Here is a 14666-nt window from a genome sequence, read left to right on the forward strand (position 1 = left end):
TGGATCCCTGGCTCTGGAATCCACTATCCACCATGGAGATAGACATGGCCAAGGACAGCCACTTGGATTCCATATCATCTCCTCCTCCTCCCTGCAAGCAGTGTCCCAAGGCCGAATGCAGGCAGGTCCAATGACTGCCCCCCACCTCTCTACCATCAGCCACACTCCTCACAAACCTTTATAACCCCTGGCCTCCCATATTTTGGGGAGACAAGATGAAACAACACAAATGTGAGGGCTCACTTTCATCTCCCAGGTGATGTAGGTGCTAACAATATCATTCTCAATCATCAGGGCAAGTGGAAAGTAAAAATATAGACATCCAAAGGACTTGAGAAAAGGTCTGTTGAGAAACTCGATTTGAATGGCCAGAAGCTCTGCTGTTGGCCCTTGTAAAGATCTGTAATTCTCCAAATAGGAGACATGGGTTGACTCCTTTTGAAGTAGTTTTGAGATGCCCAAGTCCTACTGGCATCTTCAAAGCTTCCATTCCTGGATTAGGTGAATATTATGGGAACTTCAGTGAACAATTTGATGCTATGAATAGCAATAGACAAAAATTAACTAGTATACTTGAAGTATATAGTATATGGTCAATGGATAAAAGAGGCATGGCCCCCACCTTGTGTCAAGACTTGTTATCCCTTTGGACCAGGATATCAGGTGCACATCCAGATCTTTAGAAGAAAACAGGTGCTGTCACCTCACTGGGAAGGACCTTATGAAGTCCTACTGACCACCTACACTGCCATCAAAATAAAGGAACAATCTTCCTGGATCCATGCAAGTCATGCCAAAATAGAACCAGAACATTGCTCTCAAGATAACAGAGACAGTCCCCACAGGTGGCCCTAAATGAGAATTTCCAGGGCCAATTCCCAGGTCCCAGGAGCAGCTGGGCTCACACAGTAGATAGCTTTTCCCAATATTGTGGATCAAGAAACCTCACTTTCACCTGTTTTCCCCCTTTTATTTTAAAGCTCAATACACAAAAACACACATACAACCAACACTTTTCCTCTAATGAACATACATATTGCTTTTAATCATTTATCCAAAAGCTGACTGGAGAGTGCTAGTCTCTATTTGTCCTACTTCCCCTCTCTAAGTTGCCACTATGAGCTCTTTTCCAAACTGTGTCTTGCTCTTACTAACCCTCTCTTTCTCTTTCTCAATGGGACCAGCACAGACGAAACACCCTCTTATGCCAGTTTACCAAACCCTGGCCAAGCTAACTAATCAATCTGACTGTTGTCAACAGAGAGTGCAAAGAACCTGATCTATTCTCTGTTCCTGCTGATGTGAACACCTGGCGGACTAAATATGGAAGATGCATGAATGACAGGGTATGGTGTCCACGACAAGGACAGCATCACTCTGCCTCTTCTTCTGGTGAGTCATTAAGACCCCTGAAAACCTGTATAGAAGCTCAAGGACTGTCCCTTGCCCAGATAAAGACAACAGATGAAAATTTTCCCCTTCAAATTGAAAGTAAACCTGACCCTGGACCTCTCCTGGGTGACATACCTGGATGATATTTCACTCAAATTCTGTGCTTTGAATCCACAGGTGGCATCTTCTCACCACTCAAGGAAGTTGTAAGTGACTAACACTACTCCCTTTGGCACAAACATTTGCAAATCGCTAAATGCTCTGGATGGTTTATGAGCCACCCTTGTCCAACTTGGGGTAATGCAGCTGCCCCCATGGTTAAGCTGCCCCATACCACAAACTACATATGGGTGGACCCAAAGACTGGACTCACATGTTCAGGTGACAAGACCAGGCTTTATAGCCACCAAAATCAGGCTTCAGGCCTCCCATACCAATGATCCTGCAGTCCACTCTGTTCTCCAAGATTGACAGAAGTGCATGGAAAGTGATGTTATTTAGGCACTAACAGTACCAGTGGCAAGGGTGAGGGAATATTCCAGATCCTGGGACCTACAGTTTTAGTTCTAACCTTGTCTGTAAACCACGTTGGTCTTTTTATTTCAAGCGGCAACGAAGTGTGGAAAGGGTTCCCACCTAATTGGTCAGGACAATGTGGACTTGGATATCTGGCCCCTTCTGTCACCAGATACTCCACCCTAAAAACCAGCCTAATTGAAAACTTGGGCTCCTTTGTTCATAAGATTGTGCCACATAAACATGCCAGTTGTGAAATCGTAGAGAATCCACTTGTGTATCACAACTCCAAATTCTTTTCAGCATTGAGTTTTTATTCTGCAGCTAACGAAGGTGTGAGTTGGAAAAGGCAATCTTAAATCTCTCCATGGTAATGTAACAAGAGTTCAAACCCACCTTGCAAACTTTGAAAATACTCCAGTCAGAGATTAACAGCCTAGCCTCTGTGGTCCTCCAAAATCCACCTGCTCTGGACACTGACTGCCCAGCGAGGAGGAGCCTGTGCATCATCAGTGAGAAAGCTGCTTTTATGTGAACCAAACAGGGCAAGTAGTATCTAACTTACATCTATTAAAAGAGAAGATTCACATTTTCCGTCAGATGAATGAAGCTCACCCATTTTATTGGACTGACTTATTCCTAGGATCGGGAACTGGTTTAATGGTGTGTGAGGAGATGGGTTCCAATCTCTTCCTTTCTGATTGTTCATCCTCACTCTAATCCATGTTCTTGTCTCCCTTTGCAGGTTTCTTACTACTTGGCTACTAACTCATTTTCTCTCTCCACAGTCATTTACTCAGCTTTTAATATGTGAAACTTCCAGGGAAGTTTCAGAGAAGGGAATTGATGGGGTTCAGGGCAGGACACCCCAAGAGGTGCCACTCTGGGATGTGGATTATTTCAAGCTGAAGACATTCAAGGCTCAGAAGAACACCTGACCTTCCCCCAAATTGCTTAAAGGAATTTAAGATAGACAGGCCTGTCCCAGAAGGAGCTCTTATAGATGATTCTAGGTGTTGTAGGCAGGAAGGCATCTAGCAAGGGCCATTTTATCAAAAGATCTCTTGTCCAGGGCCCACTGTCTATAGATGGACAATTGAAACATTTGTTTAACAAATATGAACTCTTTTCATCTTCCTGAAAATTGCCTTCTCTCCCTTTGAAGTCTCTGACCCCTATCTTCCTCTGCTTAGTCCAGAAAGACATATATACCTGATTTTGCCTGACTGTCTTTGGAATTCTTGATGCTTATGTGAATTCCCCATGTACATGTATTAAACTTTGTTTGATTTTCTCCTCCCAACCGGCCTTAGGTCATTTTTAATTCTTTGAGCAGCCATAAGAGCCATAAGGGGAAAAGGGGAGGAATTCTCCCTCCTCCCCTACAGCTTCTATTTGTAAAAAAGTCCAGTATCTGCAAAGCACAATAAAATAGGTGTTGAGATTGTGTCAAATTATCATTTGTTATGTAGAGCCCTGGGGTATTGGATGGTTCTGTTCTATGTTCAACGAAAGACCACGAAGGAATTGAAATAGAGAAGTCTGTTACTCACGGCTCCTGGAGAAGGTCCACAGCACACCCTGTTGGGCCACATCAGAGGTTAAGGCAGAGGGCAGGCAGAGCATGGCAGGACCTGGGGCATATTCCTTATTGAGATCCGCAGGTGGAACGCTTTGGGGTTCTCAGACTAAGACTGGATTGGCCAATTCAAATGAAAAAGAGGTTTAGGTAAGCTTCCCAGGGGTCTTATCTAAGGGGCACACAGGGGGAAGGCCCTGGGAGGCAGGGAGAGTGCTTCTCATAAGGGCAGTTGTGGGAGTCATATCAGGAACTGACATGTACTCTGACTCTGCTGGCGGTTATCTAGGGTGTGCACTCTTGGGAGGGGCCAGTGTCATTTCAAGGCCCCTGAAGGCCACTAGGCCACACAAAATGGAAGCTGAGGCTGCAATGCTGTGGGGTAGTTTAGCTAAACTCCCAACAAACTCGTAGAAGAAAACATAGGAGCAAATCTTCATGATCGAGGATTAAGTAATGGTTTCTTTCTTTTATTTTTTATTTTTATTGAGGTAACATTGGTTTATAACATTGTATAAGTTTCAAACGTACATTAGAATTCGACATCTGCATGTAGTACAGTGTGCACACAACCAAAATGTAGTTTCCATCCATCACCATATAGCTGACCTCCATACCCATCTCACCCTCCCCCCAATGGTGTCTTTAAATATGAGACCAAAATGTCAAGAAACCTAATAAAAATATAAATGAGTTGGACTTCATCAAAATTAAAACCTTGTGTGGTTCAAAGTATACCATCAAGAAAGTGAGAGGAGAATAATCCACAGAATGGGAGAAAATGTTTGCAAAGCATATATCTGATAAGGCGATTGTATCCAGAATATATAAAGAACTCTGACAACTCAACAGTAAAAAGGTAAATAGCCCAATTTAAAAATGGGCAAATGAGGGCCAGCACCATGGCACAGTATTGAAGTGTGGCATGCTCCACCTTGGCAGCCTGAGTTCGTGGGTTCAGATCCCAGGTGCAGACCTAAACCACTCATCAGCCATACTGTGGCAGAAACCCAAATACAAACTAGAGGAAGATTGGCACAGATGTCAGCTCAGGGCTAATCTTCCTCAAGCAAAAAAAGGAAGATTGGCAACAGATGTTAGCTCAGGGTGAATCTACCTCAGCCAAAAAAAAAAAAAAAAAGGAGAAAGGATATGAATAGAAATTTCTCCAAAGAATATATACAAATGTCCAAAAAGCACATGGAAAGATTCTTGACATCATTAGTCATTAGGGAAATGCAAATCAAAACCACAGAGCGATGTACTGCCTAGGATGCCTACAGCCAAAAAGTCAGATAAGAACAAGCATTGAAGATGATGTGGAGTGATTGGAATCCTCATTGACTGCTGGTGGGAAGGTAAGATAGCACAGCTGTTTTGGAAAAGTACTGGGAAGTTCCTTAAAAAGTTAAACATGAAGTTAGCGTGTGATCCAGCCATTTCATCCCAGGTATGTACCCAAGACATGTCTACACAAAAACTTGTATGTGAACTTTCAAAGCAGCATTACTCTTAATAGCCCCAAAGGAGAAGCCATCTAATGTCCGTCAACTCATGTTGGAAACATAAAATGTGAACTATCCATACAATGGAATATTATTGGTCTATAAGAATGAATAAAGTGGTGATACAACATGGATGAATCTTGAGAACACTGTGCTAAGTGAAAGAAGCCAGTTACAAAAGACAACATATTGAATGATTTCATTGATATGAAATGTCCAGAATAGGCAAATCCATAGAGACAGAGAGATTAGTGGTGGCCAGGGGATGGGGGAGGGGAAATGGGAAGTGACAGCTAATGGGGACAGAGTTTCCTTTTGGGGTGATGACAATGTTGTGAAATTAGACAGTGGTGATGGTTGCACAGTTCTGTGGATGCACTACAACCCACTGAAGTGTACATTTTCAGTTGGTGAGTATTATGGTGTGTAAATAAAGTTGTTGTGAAAATAAAAGATAAAGCACCAAACTGTTTCCTAGAAAGAACTCCAGGGGCAGGAAGGGCTGAGCGCCAGAGAGAGTGCCATGAAGGGCATGGGTCTTACGCACGTCCTCATGGGTCAGAACATGAACCTCTGAACTGAGTAACGCTGCAAGACACCTGCAGCTCCTCACACTGATGGACTTTTGCCTCCCTCTGGCTAGCCTTAGCAATCGGTTATTTTTAGCCAAGATCAGTTTTCTGCCTCCATTCCCAGTTAACATTCTTTGTAATGCAAATCTTCCTCTGTGCCTTTCAAAGCCCCTGACTTTGACTCTCTAGTGGTACACTACTTGAGTTTCTACCTGAATCTGTGCTCCCTGGATTGCAATTCTATGATCCCCTAATAAACACCTCTCTGCCTCTCATTTTGGCTTTTTGACTTTTAGGTTAACATACATGGTGTCAGAAAGTGGGACCTGAAGTGATCTCACCTTCGTAGACCAGCGTCTCCTGAAACCAGGTACGGTAACTACACAAGCCACCTGGGGTTCATGGTTTTCATGAATCAGCGACTCTTCCAATTGTGGGTCCTCTCAGGTTCTGACCTCCCTCCATTTGGTCGAGGTCAGTCCTTTTTTTGGATCAGGGGTGACCAACCAGGAGGTGACTGTCTCAGTCCTGTGTGGTGGCCATTGCCACAGAAGGGGATCCCTCAGCAGAGTTTTTTTCTCTGGTCGGTGAGCACTTTCACTGACTTCAGGAATTTCTTTATTGCCATTCCTGTCTGTGTTTTTCTTTCACATGAGATTTCATTTTCTAAAGTTTCCCAAGAATTCTCTCCCTCAGGAACTCCAGCTTGTTTTATGTTTAAGAACTGAGGTTTATTCTCTTGTAAATTTCTTGATCAGAGGACCAGAACTGTTAAAGATGACTTAACAGATGGCCAGCAAAGGGAACGTTCTAATTAGACAAGATCATTTAAAAGATGCACTTAAAAGCAAAAGCTTCAAGGGGCCAGCCCAGTGGCATAGTGGTTAAGTTCAGGTGCTCCACTTCAGCAGCCCAGGGCTCATAGGTTCAGATCCTGGGTACAGACCTACACACCACTCATCAAACCAGGCTGTGGCAGAGTCCCACGTACAAAATAGAGGAAGATTGGCACAGTTGTTAGCTCAAGGACAATCTTCCTCAGGCAAAAAGAGGAAGATTCACAATGGATGTTAGCTCAGGACCAATCTCCCTCACCAAAAAGAAAAAAAAAGGAAAGGCTTCAAAATTCTAAATGGCTTTGATATTGAACCTGTTAATCTCAAATTTGTGCATCCAATGCACGGTAAACTGAACACTGAGACATCAGTGCTTGGAGATGGAGAAAGGTTTATTTGAATTGGCCAAAATGAGAAAGTGGGAGCATGGGTTCACTCAAATCCACCTTAAGAGCAGGAAACAGGAGGTTTTATAGAGCAAAGGTGCTTTGGAGAAACAAAGGGTTCACTCCCAATAAGTTCCTGGGCAATCTGACGTGGGCATCAACAGCAGCTGGGGGCCAGCCATTCTGTGATCACAGCCTCTGCAAATGCATTCTGTTTCTTCTGGAAAACAAGCTAACAAATCCTTGAGACCCTTAAGTCAGCCTTCAGGTTAAACAAGAAAACAGCAAATTGATAAGATTCAGCCATGTCTTTGATGGGAAGAAGTCATGTTCTTATTGAATATCTATAGTAACCCTCAGGTACCCAGCTTCGGCTTCATTGAAAGTTCTGTTGCCAAAAGCTAGTGAAAAATTAAAGATATAAGAGGGACCTAAAAGAAAAGACTACACAACCATAAACAGAAGTCCACCAAGTTAGCGGACTGACACCCTCATTTCTACTATTGTAGGAGAGTCCCTGGATAGGCCCCTCCAGAGTTAATGAGACTCTGAGGATTTTCCTAGTAAACTGTCATGTTATCCTCTTAAACAGCCTAGGGGAAACTAAAATTAGAATTAATGGAGTTATTTAATACTGCCAGAATTATTTACTGTTTTTCTAAGCCAAAAACTAGCAAGATTTTTACAAGGATATTTTCTTTTTTTTTACTAGCTCTCTGGTCAAAAATTGGCCAAATTCAAAGCTGATATTCAGAGCCTGATAAGAATTTTTTAAACAGGCTTTCTTTTCTAAGTTAAAAAAAAAAGACAAAAACTATGTACCCAGAAAGAAAGAAGTAAATTATGGATAATATAATTGGTCAGGTAAATGAACCTATGTTTTCATTTAAGTTATAATCCAATTTCTGAGGCATTGAGAGCAAATATCTTTATCTTACAAATCCTTGCAAATCTGAAATGTAGCTCTAAGGGCAGTTCAGATTCCACCCACTCCCTTTCACCATCCTAACCCTCCCCCCCACCATCTGACTCAGAGCCTAGGAACCTCTCCAGGAACGTTCCTATTTAGACCATCCTCCATTCCTAAGACTGAAGGAAAATTTTAAACCCCAATTACCCTGAAACTCCTAGGAAAATACTTGCATTTGTTTCTCTTTGTCATTTAAAGTTGTAAATTTTTCCATGTCTTTCGAGTGTAAACACCCAAAGAGATAACAGCCCACAGTCTCCTGAGACTGAACCTGGCTCCTCATCAGTAAAGCCTGAGGCTAAAGAACAAAAAGGAAAAATGTTTCCTTTGAAATGCAGGCTGCTAGAGAGGCTCTCTCTCCTAAATATAATTCATAGCCTCCTTATCTCCAGCAAAGATAAATCTTCAACGTCTTCTCCACAAATATTAACAACAACAGAACCTTTTAAGCAGATGACCTTAACTTGTTCCATCTGCTAGAGACACAATCCTAAAGTTTTGAATTGTGCCTGATTCATGGCTGTAATTTTTCAAATGAAAACTCTAAGACCTCTGTCTGTGTTGGTCCATATACATGTACGTACATTATACATGTGTGATACTGCTGTACCACCAGATGGTATAAACAAAAAATTGATTTCTAAAAAGAGTTCTAGCTAATCAACTTAAAGTAAGAACTTACATAAATTATTCCTAAATATAATAGACACTGACCCAAATGTTTTTCAAGTTAACATGATATAAAATAATTGTTGATGAAAATAATCCACAACCAATCTATTAATGAAAATGGGGGTGAGTTTATTCTGAGCCAAATGTGAGGACCATGTAGCCCAGGGCCTTCCTTCTCCAACAAAGGAGGGGCACTGAAGAGATGGGGTGTACAGAGTGGTTATATACCCTCAAAGAGCATGTTTCACACGATTGAAATGTCCCTTTTACAATAGTCATGACATTACTCTGTCGACACAGCGATTGATGGACACAGCAGGTAGTAGGTCTGTGGTCTCAGTGGACAGAGCAGGTATGTTGCCTTGAACTGGGTGGTCACAGGTGATCACAGCAATCAGTTCCTAGCCTAGGGAGAGATGCTGATCCTTAAGGAAATGCCAATGTGGGGGAAGTTGCACATCTATCTTAAGGCCATTTGTTCTTCTCTTTGGGACATAGCAAATGCTGAAAGCAGATATACAATGCATGCTCAATGGCCATGTCAGGCCCTTTTGGAAAAACAAGATCAGGCTGAATTAGGTTTACAACAAATGGCTCCCTCATATTCTCCAACATATCCTGTTGCTTGCCATTTTTGTTTGTCATAATCATAGCCAAGCAAAGCTGGCTTAAGTTTGTTGGTTTAATTAAAATAGACATGTCTTCAGACTTATCAGCACTGGACATAATGGAAACGTGCAACTTTTATTCTACCTGGGTTATTAATCAAATAAGCTCATGTTATCACTCATAAAATTTGTCAGCAAGAAAAGATTAACTTAAAATGATAGCTAACTGGTTTAACGTCTCATGAAATTTTCATGAATAACCTAGTATGATTGTTAAGAGAAAATGAACTATATAGATGTTAATGAAATAAGGCATTTTAAGTGCAATAATTACGCTTTATGGTAAGTGTACCTTAAAATAGCTTCTCCAAATCTTTTGGTAACTTGAAAGCTAAAAGTTTTGCTAAATGAAAATAAATGATGGGAAATTCATTGAACATCTTGAAAAGATAAAACAGATCTCCAGATAAGCTAGAACAGGAAAATGGTAATTACTGAACAGACGTTGATCTACTTTTGGCTTCTTAATACAGAAAAAATAAATGATGCTTGGATCTACTAGTAAATACATCTCATGCCACATTAACAAAATTTATGCTATGAGAAATATGTTTTCAGTAAAAGAAGGTACAAGGAATGGAGATATTTTTGTAAGAGTTTAAATTTGTCCTAAAATAACACTGGTTATGAGAGAGAAGAAAGGACAAATCCTGAAGGTAAAAAAGAAAGTTTGTGGAAGAGGAAGCCTGAGGAAAGAATCTTGTGTGAGGTCAAGCTGGCTGACATGGAATGAATTCAATTAAGTAAATGAGCTTTAATATCAAAAGTAAGCTGGTACAAAACTGAAATTTTGTTTTCTCTGTGTGTTTGTTATAAGGACAAGCTCTCTTGGGCTTTTAATCTAGTCCTGATAAAGAGATTATGAAACGTTTTTCTTCGTCTTTCATTAATCTGGCCAAAAGGCAGGGATTTCATGTTTTATAAAAGTAACTTGCTGTGCTTTATTTTAAAAGCTGAGTCTTTCCATTACAAAGAGCTAAGGTTTTGCAGCTTTGTAACCTTCTATATTTGCCTTTGAAATCTTTTTGTCACCTTGGTGAAGTAGATAATTAAATATGTTTCATAATGATCTGTGATACCATTTAGGCAAGTATTTGAAGGCCTTCTTTGATATTTTTGATAAACTTCCCCAAATCAGGTTCTAAATGAAGTCTTTTTTGACTCTAGCTCACATTGTGATTTTTTAGAGGATCCCTGAGACATCTCAAAAGATTGGTTTTCTCCATATAAAAAGAGAGACGTTAAAATAATTAGGTTTATCTGATATGTTAAATTACATGGGAAGTACTGTCAAATAGCAATTAATCTTCTTTATGCTATGTCTTTATAAGTATATATTATGAGTTCCAGAAATTACATGAAATTCCTGGGAGTCTAACATGTCCTGGGATAAAATGCTGTCTGTCATCAGAATTGAGGCTCACACTAAACATCAGGAAAGCTCCTTAGCTGACTTTCATGCAAAGCCAGCAACCACGGAATCTATAAAGATGGGCACATGTGGATGAAGTCCATTCTGCCTCTGCAAAGAATAGTCCCTCACTGCCAGACAGTTGCCATCCTGACGTCCTTATAACAAGGCAACAGTCTGCTCCTGGAGCAGAGAAATGAAGGCAGGTAAACAATGGCTGTAAATTCAACAGTGAGGGCTATGGAAAACCAAAGACACCTACTGGGCTCTTCCCAGTTCTCTTGAGAACCCCATTTTTCAGTTTTTACACTCCTTCACACACTATAGGAAAAACTATTTCTGTCCCAGATGCCTCAGGATTCCTCCCTCTGGGTGCTTTGAGCACCTGCAGCTGGACTTCATTTACCTACCAATTCCTATGGTTCACCAATATGTTCTTGTTGTTGGATGTTTTCTGGATGTGTTAAAACCTTTCCCTCACCACAAACCTGATGCCCTCATGATGGCAAAGAAACTGCTAGAACACGTGCTTCCCACTTGGGATTCTTCCACAACCTCCAGTGACAAAGGCACCCACTTCACTGGGAAATCATAGGAACCTTAATACAAACTTCTTGGGATTATCACCATCCCTATCATTCTCAATCATCAGGTAAAGTCCTGAAAACTGATGAAAACATGAATTCAAGCAGAACGAGTATTAATTACCTGGGACTACATTAAACGAGGAGGATGTTATAATGTTTTCTTTTTCTAGATTTAAAAAAATCCTTTCTGTTAAGCTATCAAGAACTTGGTAAAACATGGCTTTGTGAACAAAGATGAAACACTCACCTTTGCTCCCTACCTGATCCCTCCAGAATTCAGAAACTCTCAGTATTTTTATTTTCACTTGTATAAATTATCAGCCCCAGTTTTTAATAAAAATGAACTCGTTTTGCTATGATTATCTTTGGCAAAAAAAAAGAGTTGAGGGTAATTGTAGAGAGAAAAATTACGTTTCCACCTTTATACATATTAGATTCTAGTCCTGTTAATTGTCTCCGAGGTTTCTTATATACTGTGGACTGGACTCCCCTGGCTTGAGATATCGCCTTCAGTCCTGCAGACTGTTGACAGTGCCGTCTTTGGAAAATATGAATTAACTCCACGAGGCAGTCACGAGCACATCCGTGTCTGCTGGCACACAGCCTTCTGCTGCTCCCCTGTTGCCTGATGCACCTATGACCAGCTACTGGGAGTCTCTACAGTCTTGTGCTCAACCTATCGACAGGTTAAAGACCCTTTCCCAGATTCCAATTTAAGCATCCTGTTGGTCAGCCTAGAGCCTGGTGACTGGGTATTCTGGAAGCATCATCAGAGGAAGCCCTTGAGCCCCATCTGAAAGGACCTTACCATGCGCTCCTGACCACTGACACTGCTGCTGAACTAGAAGACACTGCATTCTGTGTGCCCCCTTTGGGTATATATTTGTGTGTGATTACTGTGGGGAACCATGGGCTTATGAATGTCTAGACAGCTGGCATATGACAAGATAATTCCTTTAGGATATCATAATATTCCATTTCCAGTTCTTGTTTAAAAAGAAATCCAAACCACATCACATAGGTCCAGGTGAGACTTGGAGACCCCTTTTTATTCCCCATCTACTCTCCATTGATTGTCATTGCCAAAGGCTTTGCCCCTTGGGTTGACGGTGCCTGTAATGAGCTGTTGATAAAAAATGTATCCCTAACCATAGCTTCCCTGGCATATTCTATTTCTCGAGCCTTAGCACAATAACACTGACCCCTGGATTCTCTAGTGAGGGTTGTGTTAGATAATCGAATGGCACTCAGTTATCTCCTTGCAGAATAGGGTGGCATCTGTGATGTAGCCAACACCTCCTGCTATACTTGCATCAACTCTTCTGGTGATGTTGAGTTAGAACTTGCAAAAATTATAAAAATAGCACAGGATGTCTCCTGTCCAATGCCTTTCAATGACACCCTCTGGTTCCCTATCAGTGTTTTCAGCTGGCTTCCTTCAGGCAGAGGGGCTTGGAGGAGACCAGGACTTCAAACATGGTTTATGATTACTACTGGAATTCTTGTATGTGTACTTGCATTTAAGCTTCTTATGCTACTACTCACTCAGATCTGCTCCAAGTTGTACTAAGAACTATTGTCCTGATTTGCATGATCTTTGGAGCCTTCAAGCTACTAAACATTTGCCTTTCTCGATGCTGTGTGTCTGTCTCTACCTCCAGAATAATGACTGCTCAGAGACTTGAGATGATCAACCAATCTAGAAACTCCAAAAAAGGGACTTGATACTTTCTGCAGATAGAGGCCATGCCTAAGACTTATTTCCTGACTGCCTCCTTGTTGCTCAGATGCAGCCAGAGCCTCTGACTGCATTACTCCTATTGATGATTGAGCACCTCGCTTCCCCCCACGAGGGACACGACTTCCCAGGAATGAGCCTTCCTCACAATGAGGGAAATATCAGTATATCAAACAGTTGATCTACAATGCTTTGTGTTCAAAATGTGCACAGTGACAACAAAATGGAGTGACATATGTCAAGGCTTCTAAAATAGAGCTGGGAGGCCACTAAGGAAATGGGGCTTATGCAGGCATGCCATGTCTCTACTCAGAGGGAATGCCAATTTGAACTGTGCCTCATTGTTGTCATCTTGACCTTCTCTCAAGAAATGTGCTTACTCCCATGGATAAGAACTTTCTGCCTTGGAGATGGCCTTAGCAACCAATCACGTAGAGCCTAGAAGCAACAGTTGTTGCAAGCACCAGTCACAAATTTTGCAAAACATCCTGTGTAATTTCTCTCTTTGTGCCTTTATAAACCCTTGCCTCCTTTGTCTTCCTTGGAAGACCGTTCGGGTTTCTGCCCGAGTCTATGTCTCCCGAGTTGCAATTCTAGTTGCCCAAATACACATCTGCTACTTGAGTTGTAGAGGACTTTTCCTCATCGACATCTCATAGTTCTGGAGGCCAGGAGTCCCAGATCAAGGTCTGGGAGGGTTGACTTCCAGTCAGGCCTCTCTTTCGGGCTTGCAGAGGACTGCCCTCTTGCTGTGTCCTCACAAGGGGGGAGGGGAGAGAGCAAGCTTTTTGGTGCTTCTTCTCGTAAGGATACTAACTCTTCTGTGGGTCGGGGCCCCAACCTTATGGCCTCATTTAACCTTAATTAATTCCTGTCTCCAAATACATTCACATTGACAGTTAGGGCTTCAACATATGAGGTATTGGGGAAAAAATCAGTCTGTAGCACCCTCCCTCCTCAGGGCTCCAAGCATGCCATGCACAGAGCTGAATTGTAGCCTGTACCATGTTGTGTTTTTAAGTACTATTTATCGTTCTGGCTGTAAAAGTAATGCATACTTAGAATAGCAAGTGTGGAAAATGCAGAAAAATATAAACAAAATAAAAATACATGAACCCACAACCTAGAGATAAGCATTATTAATAACGCCAGGGGCTCTTATGGTCTTTTTTTTTTTATTGAGTGTATACATTCATACATTTTTTGTACACAACTTGGATCAAACAATATGACTTTTTTTGTAACAACTTTCTGGAGATGTAATTCACATACCATACAATTCACCCTGTTAAAGTAGTGGACAAACCAACAGGTCTTAGTGCATTCACGGAGCTGTGCAACCATCGCCACAATCAATTTTAGAACATTTTTATCACCTACAAAAGAAGTCCAGACCCTTTGGCTGTCAGTCTCCAATCCCTCCCCTCCCCCAGTCCAGGTCAGCGTCTACTCTACTTTCTGTCTCTGTGGATTTGCCTATTCTAGACACTTTGGATAAACAGAATGGTACAAGATGTTCTTTTGTGACTGACTCCTTTCACTCAGCATAATGTTTTCAGGGTCCATCCATGTTATAGCATGACACATGCCCCTCACTACATGATCCGTTCCCGCAGTAGCATGCTGCTTCATTCCATTGTCTTCTAAACATCTATACTGAGATACAATTCACCTATTTAAAACACACAAGTCGATTTATTTTAGTGTTGTCATGGAGGTGTGCAACCACCACCATAATCAATTTTAGAACATTGTCATCACCCCAAATTTCATTCCTTTTTATTGCCAAATCATACTCCATTGCATAGATGTCCCACAGTATTTATCCTTTCAT

At 41.4% G+C, this 14666-nt stretch overlaps 1 protein-coding gene across 6 annotated transcripts in view; it reads right to left on the bottom strand.

Annotated features, from left to right (window-relative positions):
- LOC103543389 (cationic amino acid transporter 4-like) overlaps positions 1–14666 on the bottom strand; it is a 110984-nt gene that overhangs the window by 35208 nt on the left and 61110 nt on the right. Inside the window, exon 1 of one of the 6 annotated variants that reach the window (XM_070628727.1) lies at positions 3462–3722. The exons of the other annotated variants lie outside the window; for them this stretch is intronic. The gene's annotated coding sequence lies outside the window, so the exon portion shown is untranslated. Of the gene's footprint in view, positions 1–3461; positions 3723–14666 lie in introns of those variants that run through there. 6 annotated transcript variants of the gene reach the window in all.

Source organism: Equus przewalskii, chromosome 7 (genome assembly GCF_037783145.1).
Source record: "Equus przewalskii isolate Varuska chromosome 7, EquPr2, whole genome shotgun sequence".
Lineage (NCBI taxonomy): Eukaryota > Metazoa > Chordata > Mammalia > Perissodactyla > Equidae > Equus > Equus przewalskii.